A 19213-nucleotide genomic window follows, 5' to 3' on the forward strand; every position below is an offset into this window, starting at 1 on the left:
CACGGGGTACTTCGGGCTCTACCCTGCCCATATATACTGTAGTTGTAATTGTCATGGTTCCCTTTTTGAGGGAATGTTTTTATGGTTGGATGCCCTTCCAGATGCCAACCCTTTTAGTCGCCTCTTACGACACGCAGGGATACGGTGTACCTATTCTAAACCGGGGTACATACGCAATATGTACATAGATGGGAAATGCATTAAGTTGGGGGATAGAAGAGAAAGGAGAGAGGAGAGTAAGCAAGTGTTCGGGACATGTATGGGTAAATGCATCGAGGTCAGCTGCTCAAGTCCATGTCAGGAGTATCCTGCTCAAGTCCATGTCAGGAGCATGCTGCTCAAGTCCATGTCAGGAGCATGCTGCTCAAGTCCATGTCAGGAGTATCCTGCTCAAGTCCATGTCAGCTTGTAAAACCTATTCATGGTGAAACGGATGGATAGAGTTTTGATGTCATATCATGCAATTTTCCATGTAATCTTTATTTATGCTCCAGGTTGTTAGTCCTAACAAATCCATAGGCGTATCAGTTTGTTTGTTTTTCAGTGTCAGAGTCCAAAAAGAACATGAGCTCTCGTTGCCTTTTAAGCTTGAATAAATATTCTCTAACGAAGGCATTAGCATTGAAAATACAATGAAATACGAGCACAAGGAAAAGAGGGCAACATGACAGGAGAAGAACGGATTTGTTCACATACTCAATGGCCATCGCAGGTTTCAACTATAATGGAACTTGGTAGAGAGCATACCTCCACCAGGCTGAACAGTTTACGTTTTGCATCCCACTGATAGGCCGGATTTGGATCTGGAACGAAACCAAAATCAAATCAGCTTGTTATTGTTACCTAATCAACTCATCCATCAAGTTTTATCATAAATCCGTCTACAACTTTTTGAAATATTGTGCTGATATGTCGCTTTTGGCCCCATCTCTCAATTGTGAAGAATCACTTTAGTTTAAACTATCCAGATAGGGATCCACATCCGAAACAAAATCTAATCAATTTGTCCTTGTCACACACCCACCCTTCCCAGAAAGTTTCATCCGAATCTTTCAATAACTTTTTTGAGATATCATGTTGAGACAGACAGACAGACAAACAGGGGTGAAAACATAACCTGCATCCACTTTCAGTGGCAGAGATAAACATCATATCCCCAACCCATTGGTAAACACCTATCACTTATTGACCACAGCTGTTTGGAACTCAGAGCAACACTATACTGTAAAGGGTCGAGTCTTGTAATACCCTTTCCCACCTGGAGTGGCACTACACGATACACATTTACATGGATGATTTGTTTTTCCCCCCACCCCCAAAATCCCACTCCCCAAGACCACTGACAAAAATAAAAACACCCCTTTACACTAATCGGGGTCATGCTGATCCTATGTAGCGAGTGCGGATGTAATCGGCCCAAGAACTGTAGGAGTAGTAGCACAACAAACAAACAAACAAACAAACAAACAGACAAACAAAAAAAACATCATTCCTTGAGTTATAGTAAGGATTACATTTTGATTCATCATTGACCTCATAAATTTGTTTTTGTCAAACCCTTCCTTCCTCTTCTTCTTCTTTTTACAGTCCTATACATTCTTTACTTTATCTCCCCTCAAACTCTGGTACTCTTCCTTTTCTGCATTATTATCCTCTATTTATTGTTGTAATGCCCGATGGAGATGTCTTTCTTTCCTGTATTGCATATTTCACAGTTGATGTCTCTATATATATATATATATAAGTATATATAAGTATATATAAGCTCTATATATATAAGTATATATAAGATATATATATATATATATATAAGTTCAAAACACACCTGGTAACAAGTGTGCCGCACTGACCGGGTCCTCAGTCGAGGTCCTCAGCATCATCCCGTTTCGGCCCTTCAACCTCGATACGGTCAGCTAAGGTGGGCCAGCAGGGGCACGTACACATCCACATGCAGCAACTGCATCTGGATGCGTACATACCCCCACCCCCAGCCAGTGCGAACAACAACAACAACAACAACACCACATCTTTTATGGCCGAGGCCTTTTTTATTATAAAAAAAGGTAAAAAAACACGCTCAAAAGTCAAATAAAAACCCATCACCATCACCACCACACAAGAACCCAGGGAAATCAAAAGCCAAGAAATCAAAAGCCAAGAAACAAGATATCAAACAATAAATAGGAAATCAAAGAGAGAAAGCAAACCAAAGATCAAGAAACGAAAGAAAACAAGGTTCAAAGACCAAAATAAAAATCAAATCAAACTCAATAAACCATAAAGCATAAAAACCAAAGTCCATCATCCCTATCCCAAACCCCCAAAAACCCCTCTCCCACCCCAGGCAGCAGACACCTAACTCTAACTAACCAAAGGGGAGGGAGAAAGGAAAGAAGACCCTATCCCCCCACCCACCCCCCCCCCAAAAACAACCAAAGAAAGGACACCTTAAAACAATAAGGATCAAGGGGCCTTTTTTCCTTTGCATACCGAAATCAACAACCGGCTGCTAACCGCAGCCGGGAACATGCAGCCACAAACACGTTGAGGGCTCAACCCACCACTGGAAATAATAATGAAAGAAAATAAAAATCAAACCAAGGCAAAATCAAGATCAAACAAAAGGAAACCCAACTGCCCCCACCCTCCACAGGCCGTGCCCGGGAAGGCCCACCCGGAAGATGCACCACAAGGAAGGCCCCGGCTCCCTGAGCTGCCCACGAGGCGTGAGTGTCCCAATGAGAATCACCACCCGACAGCGCCCGCAAGCACACCTGCCGGAGCACCCCCAACCTTTCCAAACCCGGACGGCAAGCTCAGTCAGGGACTACGGCTTCACATGACTGTCGCCCGCACATTTAGAAGTAACCTCCCGCGGGACCCCCCCCCCTTCACCACGGAAAGGCCCGGCCGTATTCTCCGCTCCAGGGAGGGCTTTACGACACACCTGACGCATCGTTGCGGCCAGCACCCCGCCCCGTCGCCCGCAGGCTGTCGCCAAGCCTGTACCTTTGGAGGCAGGATTGGGCCATGCCCCATATCTGCCCAGGATCCAACCACACCTTGGTATGGAAACCTCTGGTTCTCGCTTGCCACAAGACGGTCTTGATTATACAGACCGTTCTCCAGGCCTGCCTCCACTTGCGGACAGGCACTGGTTGTGGTAGGAGCCCGCTGAACGCAAAGACGTCCCGTCTGACCATCACCATCCAAGGCACATAGCATTCGAGGAGGCCAGCCGCAAGCGACCAGACCCCCTCGGCGACAGGGCAGTCCCAAAGGACATGCCTGACGGTTTCGTCCCCTGTGCATCGGGGTCGGGGACACTGGACCGACACGTTCAGGTCCCTCTGGAACTGAAACACCCGGACCGGAAGACACTCATGGGCAGCTTGCCACGCGACGTCCTTCTGGTCGTTGGCGAGACAGCGAGCCGAAGCGTTCTCCCAAACCTTTCTCACCGTACGTTCTGCGAGAGGCCTTCTGCGAAGGATACGCACCTCCCGCAGCACCTCCCTTGGGCGCAAGTGATCCAGGACCTGCGACAACTGCCAACCAATGGGCCGACAGGTCAACAGGCCCTGCTCCCTGGCGAACCCCTCAAACATCCGGAAATGCCCCGGACACGACCCAGAAAAAGGCCGAGACAGCAGGAGGGACCGCCCTTCCAACCGCGCGATGGACGGCCCCAGAAAAAAAGAACAAAAAATCCCACGTCAGCAGGCGACCTGGGTACTCGGACACAAATAACTCCATTAGAGTACACGCAAACGCAGACATACATACAAACACTGGGCAGGGGACACCCTTCCCACCCAAGGACGGGCTCATCTTTACTACCCTCCTACTCCTGCGCTCTGCTCGGGTACCCCAGAAGAAAGTGAAGATTAATCTCTCCAGAGCCCGTCCCACCGCAGGAGGAGGTGGGGAGATTCTCGCCAAATACAACAACTTACCAATCAAAACATTCTTGATCACTAAATTTCGCCCCTCCATGGTTAGGCGACGAGACTGCCAAGAAGCGACCTCCAATTCCAATCCCCCAATGACCGTTCGCCAGTTCTCAGCGGCCACGCCGCCTGGGTCAAAGCAGACCCCGAGGATCTTTAATCGATCTCTCCACTCCGTGTACGGGCAAGGGGGGCCGGAGCCCGTCCTGTGCCGACCAAAGTGCATGACCTCACTCTTCTGAGGATTGATTTTAGAAGAGGAGGCCAACCCAAAACGCTCACAGAGACCCACCAGTCTGCACATGGTGACTGCATCGGTGACAAACACCGACACGTCGTCCATGTACAGACTCACCTTTAGGCGCTCCCCGTGGGTTCCGGGAATCCACAACCCAGGGAAGGATGGGTCCGCTCGCAGTGCACAAGCAAACGGTTCAATACAAAGGACAAAAAGGCCTGGTGACATTGGGCAGCCCTGCCTGACCCCAGAAGCGACTGGGAAGGCTCCTGAGAGGTGTCCGTTGACCAAAACACGGGCTTCAACGTCCCTATACATCAGGTCCACCAAATGCATCAAATTTGGCCCAAAGCCAAAAAGGTCCAAAACGGCCATCATGTATTCATGTGACACTCTGTCGAAAGCCTTCTCCTGGTCCAAACTGACTATGCTCAGTGGGAGGCCTCTCTCCTCCGCGAGCTGGATCGCCTCTCGAACCAGGCCCAGGCTGTCGGACACTCTGCGTCCCGGAACAGCACAAGTCTGATCCGCGTGCACGAGGTCCACCATGACACCGTGCACCCTCTTAGACAGCACCTTTGTTTGTATCTTGTAGTCAACATTCAACAAAGTGATCGGGCGCCAGTTGGACAATGGACAGATCCTCCCGATCACCCTTCTTGTGCACGAGGTTCACGACGCCCCGGCGCATGGAATCTGGAAACCTCGCAGAGGTGGCTAGCTCCCTCACTACCTGCAGATAGTCCTCGCCAAGGACGTGCCAAAGGCGGCGATAAAACTCCACGGGCAGGCCGTCGTCACCTGGGGTTTTATTCGCGGCCAAATCCCTAACAGCGGAGGTCAATTCCTCCAGGCTCACCGGCTCCTCCAACCGCTCCCGCTGTTCGGGGCTCAAATGATTCCTCAGATGGCCGAGAACGTCGGCCATCTGTATTTGGTCAACCGGTCGTATTTCAAAAAGCCTGGAGTAATAGTCCTCCACTGCTTCAGTAATTTGGTCCGGATCCGAAACACGGCCTTCCCCCACATTAACCTGGGCCAAACCGCCGCTCTGCCTGGCACATTGTTGGAAGAAAAATCTGGTACACTTTTCGTTCCGCTCCAATGCCTGCACCTTGCTCCGGAAGATGACGCCCCTCGCCCTGGCTTCGAGGAGGCTAAAATTCCTCCCCTTCACCCGGCGGATCTTTTCTGACACGTCCCTCCCTTCGCAAAGTTTCTTATGCAGGCGCTGGAGGTACTCCTGCATGCGCTGCAAACGCTCTCGTTTCCCCGCGGCCCTCATTCGCCCGGCCGTACGGAAAAACCCTATGGTCCTACGTTTCACCTCCTCCCACCAGGCTGCTGAGGTAGGGAAGAGGCACCTAACCGTTTCCCACTCCCTATACTTCCGAACGTAGGAATGCACTAAACTGTCATCCTGCAAAAGGCGACAGTTAAGCTTCCAGAGTTCAGAGCGCCGGGGACGCACCCCATTTAATTCAATACCCAGAGATAAACGACAGTGATCTGAAAATGCCACCGCGTGAAGTACCAGGTCCGGGTCGCCAAAATTTGGTGTCAAAAAGATGTAATCAATCCTAACCCGACTGGTACCCGCCGCATCGGTCCGGGTGACCTCATTCCTTTCCGCACCCGTCTCCCTCAACCTAAAATCCTGAACAAGCCCTTTAAGGGCCCGCGCCGATGGCCCCAGGGGCAACCTGTCCAAACTTATATTAAAACCTCCCCCGACGATCACGGGGCCAGAGGTGGAGAGGAGGGGACCCAACTGGCGCAGGAGCTCCACTCTTTCTTCCCCAGTCATTGGAGCGTACACATTGACCAAGGTCAGTGGGGTCGAGGACACCACCACCCTGAGCGTGGCCAATCGCCCCGGAATAATTTCTTCTAAACTAAGGACCTCGACATTCGGGCTCTTAATAAGGAACCCTAATCCTGCCGCCCTGTTAGTGTTGCTTCCGGACCAATACGACTCTCCGTACCGCCAATTTGCATGGAGGTATCCATACTCACCGTGCGGAATATGGCATTCCTGCAACAGGCAGACATCCCATTCAAAATTGCGCAGCTCTTCAAAAATAGCGATCCTCCGGACCGTGGTACGGACTCCCCGTACATTTAAACTCGTTAATTTAAAGCTCATAGGTGTTAGTGTATTAATCACCAACCCCAGTGCAAACCACGAAAGGGGAGTCATAGGACTTATGAAGCTCCTCCCTCCTTGCCAAGACACGATGAGCTACCATTCTTCCTCCCCCTGCGGCTCTTCCCGCAGCCGGGAGCCACGAGGGTGCCCGGGAGCCAGTCCCCGTCTATGCAGACATTCTCCCCGGGTAGCAGGGAGAGGTCCTCCTCCTCGGGGGTCAAATAAATTACCCCCCCTCGCCCGCCATCCGGGGAAAAAAGCCACCAGTCCTCCACGAGCAAACCCTCCTTGAGGCCCATGGCCACAGCTGCCCCTGGAGGAGGGGTGAGGTCAACGGGTGGGGAACGACTCACGGGGGAACGGGAACGTGAGCGTTCAGGGGAAGACGGCATTTGGGCCCTCCCCCGGAGACCTGCTGCGGCCAACCCCGACTTCACCCCACCCCTACCACGAGCAGGCGATCCCCCATGCCTGGATGGGTCGCTTGATGCACGGGGGGCTCTGCGCCCCACAGGGGTTTTCTTCTTTGAAGTTCTTGTGTTCTTTCCCTGTGGGGCTTTGCCCAGAGGAGCTTTCCCTTTGTCCTGGCCCCTCCTCCGACGCTTTTTCTCCGTCCATTGTCCGGGATCGCTTTGTTCATAGCCGGAGGAGGAGCCATCACTTCCAGCCTCCGGCAGCGGGGTTTCTGGCACCGAGGATGTTTCTTCTGACCCCGCCACCGGAGCCACCATTCTTCATGCTTCCTCCCCTCCCACCGCAGTGGGCCCGACACCCGGCGAAGCCACATCCAGGTCCTGATCTACCCCTCCCTCCATGTTCTCCTTCCCCTCCAACTCCCTCCCTTTACCTTCTACAGGGCGGGGGGCTGACACACACACAAACACATTAGTCCCCCCCTCCCCGACCCCAGATGCAATACCCTCCCCTGACCCTTGGGCAAACCCCTCCCCCACCCCTTGGGCAATACCCTCCCCCACCCCTTGGGCAACCCCCTCCCCTGCCCCTTGGGCAACCCCCTCCCCAGCCCCTTGGGCAACCCCCTCCCCCACCCCTTGGGCAACCCCCTCCCCCACCCCTTGGGCAACCCCCTCCCCTGTCCCTTGGGCAACCCCCTCCCCTGACCCTTGGGCAACACCCTCCCCTGTCCCTTGGGCAACTCCCTCCCCTGTCCCTTGGGCAACACCCCCCCCCCCTGGTCCCTGGAGGCACACCGTCCCCTTTCCTTGTCCCTGGGGGCACACCGTCCCCTGTCCCTGGAGCAACACCGCCACTCCCGCCCGCAGCAGCATGCATCTTGCTCGCGTAACTCTGCGGGCAGGAGCGGAAAGTGTGCCCCGGTGCACCACAGAGGTTGCACCGCACCGCTTGGGTGCAGCGCTCCCTCAAATGTCCCAACTCGCCACACTGGGTGCAGATGTTCACTGTACACCCAGTAATCAAGTGGCCAAGTTGACCACATCGGCGGCATAATTTCGGCTGTCCCACGTAAAAGACTTGGCCTCGGTCCATCCCAACCATAATCCCATTAGGGATGTGGGTGACCGTACCATCCTCCCTCGTCCGCAGCTTTACCCGGAACTGCCGAGTCCCAGTCCAAATACCGAGGCTGTCCCGGACGAGCCGTACTTGGCCTCGGATGTCGGCGTATCGACTGAGCCAAACCTTGACATCATAGTCACTCACGCCTTCATTGTACAGGTGGACGGTCACGACTCTCTCCTGTGTTTCTGAGAGAGCCTCGACCGCCCAGTCTGCCAGTTTCCCAGCAGACCGAGCGGTAGCCCACCGGCGCCAGAACTCGGCAAGTCCCTGCCCCGTTTGAAAGGACACGTCGAAGCCACGGGCGAGGGAGATCAGGCAGAAAAAGTCAACAGCCTTGAACCCCAGCACACCCAACAATACATCTTTACCGAATCTATCTCTAGCCGGCACACTGCAATCATTAATCCACCGAAACCGGACACAATTATGGCGCCTGCTCGCCATACCGGGGTTCTAGGAGGGGCGGAGGACAACACTCGGGGTGGGGGGGGGGGAGGGAGGGAGGGAGGGAGGGACGGGAGACGAAGTGGAGCACAAGGCTCCCCCCTGTCTGGTGGGCAACGCCCCCCAAACAGGAAGGATGGGGGAAAGCAGGGAGGGAAAAGACTAACGAAAATGCAGGACAAACAAGCAATAATCAGAGCAATAAATAAATAATAAGAAATAAATACAAACACAGCAAAACACAGGAAACGAAAACACCGGCAGAGAACAGAACTGGTTCACTCGTGACGGCCCCTCTTTTATGGCCGAGGCCTTTTTTATTATAAAAAAAAGGTAAAAAAACACGCTCAAAAATCAATCCATCAATAAACCCATCACCATCACCACCACACAAGAACCCAGGAAAATCAAAAACCAAGAAATCAAAAGCCAAGAAACAAGATATCAAACAATAAATAGGAAATCAAAGAGAGAAAGCAAACCAAAGATCAAGAAACGAAAGAAAACAAGGTTCAAAGACCAAAATGAAAATCAAATCAAACTCAATAAACCATAAATCATAAAAACCAAAGTCCATCATCCCTAGCCCAAACCCCCAAAAACCCCTCTCCCACCCCAGGCAGCAGACACCTAACTCTAACTAACCAAAGGGGAGGGAGAAAGGAAAGAAGACCCTATCCCCCCTCCCACCCCCCCAAAAACAACCAAAGAAGGGACACCTTAAAACAATAAGGGTCAAGGGGCCTTTTTTCCTTTGCATACCGAAATCAACAACCGGCTGCTAACCGCAGCCGGGAACATGCAGCCACAAACACGTTGAGGGCTCGACCCACCGCTGGAAATAATAATGAAAGAAAATAAAAATCAAACCAAGGCAAAATCAAGATCAAACAAAAGGAAACCCAGCTGCCCCCACCCTCCCCAGGCCGCGCCCGGGAGGGCCCACCCGGAAGATGCCCCACAAGGAAGGCCCCGGCTCCCTGAGCTGCCCACGAGGCGTGAGTGTCCCAATGAGAATCACCGCCCCACAGGGCCCGCAAGCACACCTGCCGGAGCACCCCCAACCTTTCCAAGCCCGGGCGGCAAGCTCGGTCAAGGACTACGGCTGCACATGACTGTCGCCCGCACATTTGGAAGTAACCTCCCGCGGGACCCCCCCCCTTCACCACGGAAAAGCCCGGCCGTATTCTCCGCTCCAGGGAGGGCTTTACGACACACCTGACGCATCGTTGCGGCCAGCACCCCGCCCCGTCGCCCGCAGGCTGTCGCCAAGCCTGTACCTTTGGAGGCAGGATTGGGCCATGCCCCATATCTGCCCAGGATCCAACCACACCCTGGTATGGAAACCTCTGGTTCTTGCTCGCCACAAGACGGTCTTGATTATACAGACCGTTCTCCAGGCCTGCCGCCACTTGCGGACAGGCACTGGTTGTGGTAGGAGCCCGCTAAACGCAAAGACGTCCCGGCTGACCATCACCAGCCAAGGCACATAGCATTCGAGGAGGCCAGCCGCAAGCGACCAGACCCCCTCGGCGACAGGGCAGTCCCAAAGGACATGCCTGACGGTTTCGTCCCCTGTGCATCCGGGTCGGGGACACTGGACCGACACGTTCAGGTCCCTCTGGAACTGAAACACCCGGACCGGAAGACACTCATGGGCAGCTTGCCACGCGACGTCCTTCTGGTCGTTGGCGAGACAGCGAGCCGAAACGTTCTCCCAAACCTTTCTCGCCGTACGTTCTGCGAGAGGCCTTCCGCGAAGGATACGCACCTCACGCAGCACCTCCCTTGGGCGCAAGTGATCCAGGACCCGCGACAACTGCCAACCGATGGGCCGACAGGTCAACAGGCCCTGCTCCCGGGCGAACCCCTCAAACATCCGGAAATGCCCCGGACACGACCCGGAAAAAGGCCGAGACAGCGGGAGGGACCGCCCTTCCAACCGCGCGACGGACGGCCCCAGAAAGAAGAACAGAAAGTCCCACGCCAGCCGGCGACCCGGGTCCTCAGACACGAATAACTCCATGAGAGTACACGCAAACGCAGACATACATACAAACACCGGGCAGGGGACACCCTTCCCACCCAAGGACGGGCTCATCTTCACAACCCTCCTACTCCTGCGCTCTGCTCGGGTACCCCAGAAGAAAGTGAAAATTATTCTTTCTAGAGCCCGTCCCACCGCAGGAGGAGGTGGGGAGATTTTCGCCAAATACAACAACTTACCGATCAAAACATTCTTGATAACTAAATTTCGCCCCTCCATGGTTAGGCGACGAGACCGCCAAGAAGCGACCTCCAATTCCAATCCCCCAATGACCGTTCGCCAGTTCTCAGCGGCCACGCACCCTGGGTCAAAGCAGACCCCGAGGATCTTTAATCGATCTCTCCGCTCCGTGTACGGGCAAGGGGGGCCGGAGCCCGTCCTGTGCCGACCAAAGTGCATGACCTCACTCTTATGAGGATTGATTTTAGAAGAGGAGGCCAACCCAAAACGCTCGCAGAGACCCACCAGTCTGCACATGGCGACTGCATTGGTGACAAACACCGACACGTCGTCCATGTACAGACTCACCTTTAGGCGCTCCCCATGGGTTCCGGGAATCCACAACCCAGGGAAGGATCGGTCCGCTCGCAGTGCACAAGCAAACGGTTCAATACAAAGGACAAAAAGGACTGGTGACATTGCGCAGCCCTGCCTGACCCCAGAAGCGACTGGGAAGGCTCCCGAAAGGTGTCCGTTGACCAAAACGCGGGCTTCAACGTCCCTATACATCAGGTCTACCCAATGCATCAAATTTGGCCCAAAGCCAAAACGGTCCAAAACGGCCATCATGTATTCATGTGACACTCTGTCGAAAGCCTTCTCCTGGTCCAAACTGACTATGCTCAGTGGGAGGCCTCTCTTTTCCGCTAGCTGGATCGCCTCTCGAACCAGGCCCAGGCTGTCGGACACTCTGCGTCCCGGAACAGCACAAGTCTGGTCCGGGTGCACGAGGTCCACCATGACACCGTCCACCCTCTTAGACAGCACCTTTGTTAGTATCTTGTAGTCGACATTCAACAAAGTGATCGGGCGCCAGTTGGACAGATCCTCCCGATCACCCTTCTTGTGCACGAGGTTTACGACGCCCCGGCGCATCGAATCTGGAAGCCTCGCAGAGGTGGCTAGCTCCCTCACTACCTGCAGATAATCCTCGCCAAGGACGTGCCAAAGGCGGCGATAAAACTCCACAGGCAGGCCGTCGTCACCCGGGGTTTTATTCGCAGCCAAATCCCTAACAGCGGAGGTCAATTCCTCCAGGCTCACCGGCTCCTCCAATCGCTCCCGCTGTTCGGGGCTCAGATGATTCTCAGATGGCCGAGAACGTCGGCCATCTGGATTTGGTCAACCGGTCGTTTTTCAAAAAGCCTGGAGTAATAGTCCTCCACTGCTTCAGTAATTTGGTCCGGATCCGAAACACGGCCTCCCCCCACATTAACCTGGGCCAAGTCGCCCCTCTGCCTGGCACATCGTTGGAAGAAAAATCTGGTACACCTTTCGTTCCCCTCCAATGCCTGCACCTTGCTCCGGAAGATGACGGCCCTCGCCCTGGCTTCGAGGAGGCAAAAAAGCTTCCCCTTCACCCGGCGGATTTTCCCCGACACGTCCCTCCCTTCGCAAAGTTTCTTATGCAGGCGCTGGAGGTATGCCTGCATGCGCTTCAAACGCTCTCGTTTCCCCGCGGCCCTCATTCGCCCGGCCGTACGGAAAAACCCTATGGTCCTACGTTTCACCTCCTCCCACCAGGCTGCCGAGGTAGGGAAGAGGCACCTAACCGTTTCCCACTCCCTATACTTCCGAACGTAGGCACGCACTAAACTGTCATCCTGCAAAAGGCGACAGTTAAGCTTCCAGAGTCCAGAGCGCCGGGGACGCACCCCATTTAATTCAATACCCAGAGACAAACGACAGTGATCTGAAAATGCCACCGCGTGAAGTACCAGGTCCGGGTCGCCAAAATTTGGTGTCAAAAGGATGTAATCAAGCCTAGCCCAACTGGTACCAGCCGCATCGGTCCAGGTGACTTCATTCCTTTCCGCACCCATGTCCCTCAACCTAAGATCCTGAACAAGCCCTTTAAGGGCCCACGCCGATGGCCCCAGGGGCAACCTGTCCAATCTTATATTAAAATCTCCCCCGACGATCACGGGGCCAGGGGTGGAGAGGAGGGGCCCCAACTGGCGCAGGAGCTCCACTCTTCCTTCCCCCGTCGTTGGAGCGTACACGTTGACCAGGGTCAGTGGGGTCGAGGACACCACCACCCTGAGCACGGCCAATCGCCCCGGGATAATTTCTTCTAAACTAAGGACCTCGACATTCGGGCTCTTAATAAGGAACCCTATTCCTGCCGCCCTGTTAGTGTAGCTGCCGGACCAATACGACTCTCCGTACCGCCAATTTGCACGGAGGTATCCATACTCACCGTGCGGAATATGGCATTCCTGCAACAGGCAGACATCCCATTCAAAATTGCGCAGTTCTTCAAAAATAGCGATCCTCCGGACCGTGGTACGGACTCCCCGTACATTTAAACTCGTTAGTTTAAAGCTCATAGGTGTTAGTGTATTAATCACCAACACTAGTGCGAACCACGAAAGGGGAGTCATAGGACTTATGAAGCTCCTCCCTCCTTGCCAAGACACGACGAGCTACCATTCTTCCTCCCCCTGCGGTTCTTCCCGCAGCCGGGAGCCACGAGGGTGCCCGGGTGCCAGTCCCCATCTATGCAGACATTCTCCCCGGGTAGCAGGGAGAGGTCCTCCTCCTCGGGGGTCAAATAAATTACCCACCCTCGCCCACCACCCGGGGAAGAAAGCCACCAGTCCTCCGCGAGCAAACCCTCCTTGAGGCCCATGGCCGCAGCTGCCCCCGGAGGAGGGGTGAGGTCAACGGGTGGGGAACGACTCACGGGGGAACGGGAACGTGAGCGTTCAGGGGAAGACGGCATTTGGGGCCTCCCCCGGAGACCTGCTGCGGCCAACCCCGACTGCACCCCACCCCTACCACGAGCAGGCGATCCCCCAGGCCTGGATGGGTCGCTTGATGCACGGGGGGCTCTGCACCCCACAGGGGTTTTCTTCTTTGACGTTCTTGTGTTCTTTCCCTGTGGGGCTTTGCCCAGAGGAGCTTTTCCTTTGTCCTGGCCCCTCCTCCGACGCTTTTTCTCCATCCATTGTCCGGGATCGCTTTGTTCATAGCCGGAGGAGGAGCCATCACTTCCAGCCTCCGGCAGCGGGGTTTCTGGCACCGAGGATGTTTCTTCTGACCCCGCCACCGGAGCCACCATTCTTCATGCTTCCTCCCCTCCCACCGCAGTGGGCCCGACACCCGGCGAAGCCACATCCAGGTCCTGATCTACCCCTCCCTCCTCCATGTTCTCCTTTCCCTCCACCTCCCTCCCTTTACTTTCTACGGGGCGGGGGGCTGACACACACACAAACACATTAGTCCCCCCCCCCCCCCCGACCCCAGATGCAATACCCTCCCCTGACCCTTGGGCAACACCTTCCCCTGCCCCTTGGGCAACCCCCTCCCGCACCCCTTGGGCAACCCCCTCCCCCACCCCTTGGGCAACCCCCTCCCCCACCCCTTGGGCAACCCCCTCCCCCACCCCTTGGGCAACCCCCTCCCCCACCCCTTGGGCAATACCCTCCCCCACCCCTTGGGCAACCCCCGCCCCAGCCCCTTGGGCAACCCCCTCCCCAGCCCCTTGGGCAACCCCCTCCCCCACCCCTTGGGCAACCCCCTCCCCCACCCCTTTGGCAACACCCCCCCTGGTCCCTGGAGGCACACCGTCCCCTTTCCCTGTCCCTGGGGGCACACCGTCCCCTGTCCCTGGAGCAACACCCCCACTCCCGCCCGCAGCAGCACGCATCTTGCTCGCGTAACTCTGCGGGCAGGAGCGGAAAGTGTGCCCCGGCGCACCACAGAGGTTGCACCGCACCGCTTGGGTGCAGCGCTCCCTCAAATGTCCCAACTCGCCACACTGGGTGCAGATGTTCGCTGTACACCCAGTAATCAAGTGGCCAAGTTGACCGCATCGGCGGCATAATTTCGGCTGTCCGGCGTAAAAGACTTGGCCTCGGTCCATCCCAACCATAATTCCATTAGGGATATGGGTGGCCGTGCCATCCTCCCTCGTCCGCAGCTTTACCCGGAACTGCCGAGTCCCGGTCCAAATACCGAGGCCGTCTCGGACGAGCCGTACTGGGCCTCGGATGTCCGCGTATCGACTTAGCCAAACCTTGACATCATAGTCACTCACGCCTTCGTTGTACAGGTGGACGGTCACGACTCTCTCCTGTGTTTCTGAGAGAGCCTCGACCGCCCAGTCTGCCAGTTTCCCAGCAGACCGAGCGGTAGCCCACCGGCGCCAGAACTCGGCAAGTCTCTGCCCCGTTTGAAAGGACACGTCGAAGCCATGGGCGAGGGAGATCAGGCAGAAAAAGTCAACAGCCTTGAACCCCAGCACACCCAACAATACATCTTTACCGAATCTATCTCTAGCCGGCACACTGCAATCCACTACAACAAACCGAAACCGGACACAATTATGGCGCCTGCTCGCCATACCGGGGTTCTGGGAGGGGCGGAGGACAACACTCGGGGTGGAGGGGGGGGGGGAGGGAGGGAGGGACGGGAGATGAAGGGGAGCACAAGACTCCCCCCTGTCTGGTGGGCAACGCCCCCCAAACAGGAGGAAGGATGGGGGAAAGCAGGGACGGAAAAGACTAACGGGAATGCAGGACAAACAAGCAATAATCAAAGCAATAAATAAATAATAAGAAATAAGTGCAAACACAGCAAAATACAGGAAACGAAAACACCGGCAGAGAAACAGAACTCGTTCACTCGTGACGGCGCCTCGCATCCGAATCCACAGCACCAAACAAACATGGTGGAACACTCAAACACCCACCTTTATACGCTTCACCACTCACCAACAAAACACACCAGATCATTCATACACACACACATACACACCCATACACACACATACATACATACAGAACACCAACCAAACAACCACCTGCACTTACATCATACACCACTCAACACACAAAAACACACACTCATGCAAAAATTAATTCATGCAAAAACACACCCCCTCACCCACTCACTCATATACACAAAATAAGAAGTAATAATGATAACAAAAGAAAACAAACAAACAAACAAAAAACGACCAAATGACAATGTCAGGCCGCAACCTTGTCACACAGATCTCCTCTGGGAATACCAATTGTGGCTTTAGGTCTGCCACCACCTGCCAATCACAAGCATCTGACAGCCCTCTTGCTTTCCACCTCCTCCTCTTTCCACCTCTTTCCACTTGGCCCTCTTTGACAAACCACACCTCTCCCCCATCAGTCTCCTTCTCCACTCTTCTCTCTCTCGATCTCAGCACCTCTTGTTGCACCATCTGCACAACCAACCGCCAGCACCTGATCATGTCGCCACCTGTATCTTCCTGCTGCCAATGCTACTGAGCATGCACTCAGTGCATGCAACACCGTTCCCACACCTCCACACAAATAACATCTCTCCTCCTGCAACAACCCCCACAATCTCAAGTTTACTGGTGACGGAAGCACATCATACGTTGCCCGCCACAGGAAATTCAACAATATTGGCTCCATCCTCCAAATCTCTTGCCACTTCAACATCCTCACCCGCACACCTTCCCACTTAGTCCAAGCACCTTGCTGTGCCTGACCGACTGCTTTCACATATCTCCCCTCCTCTTCCTTTCTTCTCAACTCCCTCTCAACCATCTTCCTCCTCTCTTTCACACATGCTTTTCCCCATCGCTCATGCTCCATCCACCCCAAGCCATGCTTCCCATGCTGTACCATCCCCATGACCTCCTCCTGTTGCAACCGCTCCTCGATCTCGTCCAGCTCTGCTCTTGCATTCCACTTCCGACTTCCCTTCTTCTCTGGGAGAGCATTCTTTACCACTGCATCACTTGAATCCCGCAACATCATGAACTCCCGCACCCTCACCACCTTAAACTCCTCGGTTAATGATGCCAAGGGAAACTGGAGTTTTCCACCCTGACCATAAAAGGCAATGTTCGTCAAACAGCGTGGTACTCCCAACCACCTCCTCACAAACCCACTCACCACAACCTCCATCCTACATGCCCAATTGCAATATCATACATCATCAATGGCCACAATACTCGTGGCATCAACCCAAACTTCAAACACCATACCTTCAACTTACCTGGCAAACCACATCCGTCAATCCTCTTCAAACCTCTCAAAAGCTTGTTTCTGACCTCCTCCACTCTTCCCACATCATTCAACTCCACTGTATACCATCTTCCCAAACTCTTCACAGGGGCCTCTACCAATGATGGAACCACCTCCCCATCCAGCTCAAACCTGTGCATGTTATCCACCACTCCTCGTCTCACTATCACACTCCTCGACTTTCTTGCTTTAAATCCCATTCTTGCCCACGGCATCAACCTTTCCAGTCGTCCCAGTACCTCTACTGCTGCATCAGCGGACTGTTGGACAACTGTCAGGTCATCCATGAAAGCAAACATTGCTGGCAACCTCTGACCAGGGGCTAGCTCCACTTCTTTCCCATGTCCACTCACCACACGTTTCAACAACTCCATAACCAGCACAAACAAAATCGGGGAGATGGTACATCCCATCGGGATCCCCACTTCCAACTTCTGCCATTCTGTTACATAGGACTGTGTCGCAAACCGCATCCAAAACTGATCATAATATGCCATCAAAAAATCCCTAAATCTCCATGGCACCCAAAAGAAATCCATGGCATACCTGATCAAGGCATGCGGCACTGACCCATATGCATTCTCCAAATCCAGCCATACCACCGCCACATCCTTCCTTTGCCTCTTTGCCTCCTGTAACACTTGTCAGACCATTGCCGAGTGTTCAATGCATCCTGGTGATCCTGGTATTCCTGCCTTCTGCAGAGAACCATCAACAAAACCATTCCCTCTGATGAAGCCTGAGAGCCGTGCCGCAAAGACACTCATCAATATCTTCCCATCTACATCGAGCAATGATATTGGTCTAAACTGCTCCAGTGTCACAGCCTCCTCCTGCTACAGATACTGCCTGATGCCTACACAACTCTTAAACACCTTGTATGGCACTCCACTTGGTCCTGGAGCCAATTCCGCCCGTGCCTTCCTCAAAACTGCCTCAATCTCAGACATCTTTGGCTCTGACAAATCAAATGGAACACCTGGCTCTGTCGGTCTCACCAATCCTTCGATGTCCTCCACCACTTCGTTCCTCCTTGTGTCTGCATACGTGACACGCAGGTGACCTTCCAACTCTTCCTTTGGTACCTTCAGTAAACCAAATCGAGACGGCTCCAACAGATCCTTCATAAACTGAAAAGGCTTCTCAAAGAACCTTTTTCTCTTCCTCTGCCTCTCCTTTCTTCGCCTCCTCATCCTCTCCACTCTCTTCAACTTCACCAACCTCATCCTCACCTGCTTCGTCAACACCTCAAGCCCATTCCTCTCCCCTTCCACAGCCCGCTTCCATCTTCCATTCAAACTCCTCAACTCCATTCTCAACTCATGGATCTCCCTCTGCCTCCTGCTCAAACATGCCTCCTTCTCACCCTTCTCTACACACTCTTTCACTCCAAACGTGACACATGCATACTCAAACACAATCTCATTCATCTTTCTCAATCTATCTTCCACCCTTCCTTTCAACCTATGAAGCGCCCCACACATCACTCCATCCATTCTCTCCCATACTTCTCTTTCTCCCATACCTGGCCATTTCACTCTCCTCCTCACATCCTTTCCCTGCTGAAGTACAACCCCAGGACATACAACACTGTGGCTTGCTACCTGGCTGTTTCTCCCGGCCGTCTTACGTGTCCCCTTTTCAAAGGCACTGCGTTGATATATATATATCATGTTTGGTTTATATACTTCCTCGTCTGATGTATAACTGCTATTGTAAGATATTTTACCAATCACATTGAAAAATAATTAATATACTGTACTTCCTATTACTGTGGCAAAAGGTAACTGGCTTTGTAGCAGCAGTGCTGCCATTACTGTACACCACTTGGCGATTGTAGCTCGAGTCTTTTATGATTTAAAGTGGTTCACTAATTAAGTCTGTAATTCCATGTTGTGCCAATTATAATAATTGGCTGTCGGTACACTTTCTTGTTGGTTGGCAGGATAGCTTAGAGGAATGAGGTTTTCCCTTTGAGCTGTCTTGCCTGGGTACGAATCTCGGTCCAGCTATGATATAAACTGCACCTTGGTGACATCTCCGTGTTCCATGTGCAGGGTGACACATCAACGTGTGGCATCATCTACCGGAAGGACGTTAAAGCCAGAGGACAAGTCTGCCAGTTATGTTCAATGAAGTAGGTGAGTTACGTGAAGCGTCGGTGAGTTACCAACTGAACAAATTTCAAATTTCTGCCCAAATCATTTTCGGTCGAACCTCAGGCCTGGCCAACCAGTTCATGAAAGAACCACCTTTGGAGGCCATTTTTCCCCGCAGAGCAGGGGTTGGCCTTTTTCGGGCACCGTGGTTCCATTTTTGAAGCAATGTTTTACAGCCGGATGCCCTTCCTGCCGCCAACCCTGTTAGTTGCCTCTTGCGACACACAGGGAATTACCAGTGAGCTGGTACTCAATTTGCCGACATTGGAAGGATGACAGGCTGAGTTAAACCCCCCTGGCATTAATTCCCCGGATGCTGGATCCCAAGCCAGCACCCTAACTGCTAAGCCAACACCAGTCTATCAGTTCATGAAAGACTCGGACAAAAAATATTCCCCAGATGACCCCACACACAAATGTTAGAATTGGG

Source organism: Myxine glutinosa, chromosome 2 (genome assembly GCF_964187855.1).
Source record: "Myxine glutinosa chromosome 2, kmMyxGlut1.1, whole genome shotgun sequence".
NCBI lineage: Eukaryota > Metazoa > Chordata > Myxini > Myxiniformes > Myxinidae > Myxine > Myxine glutinosa.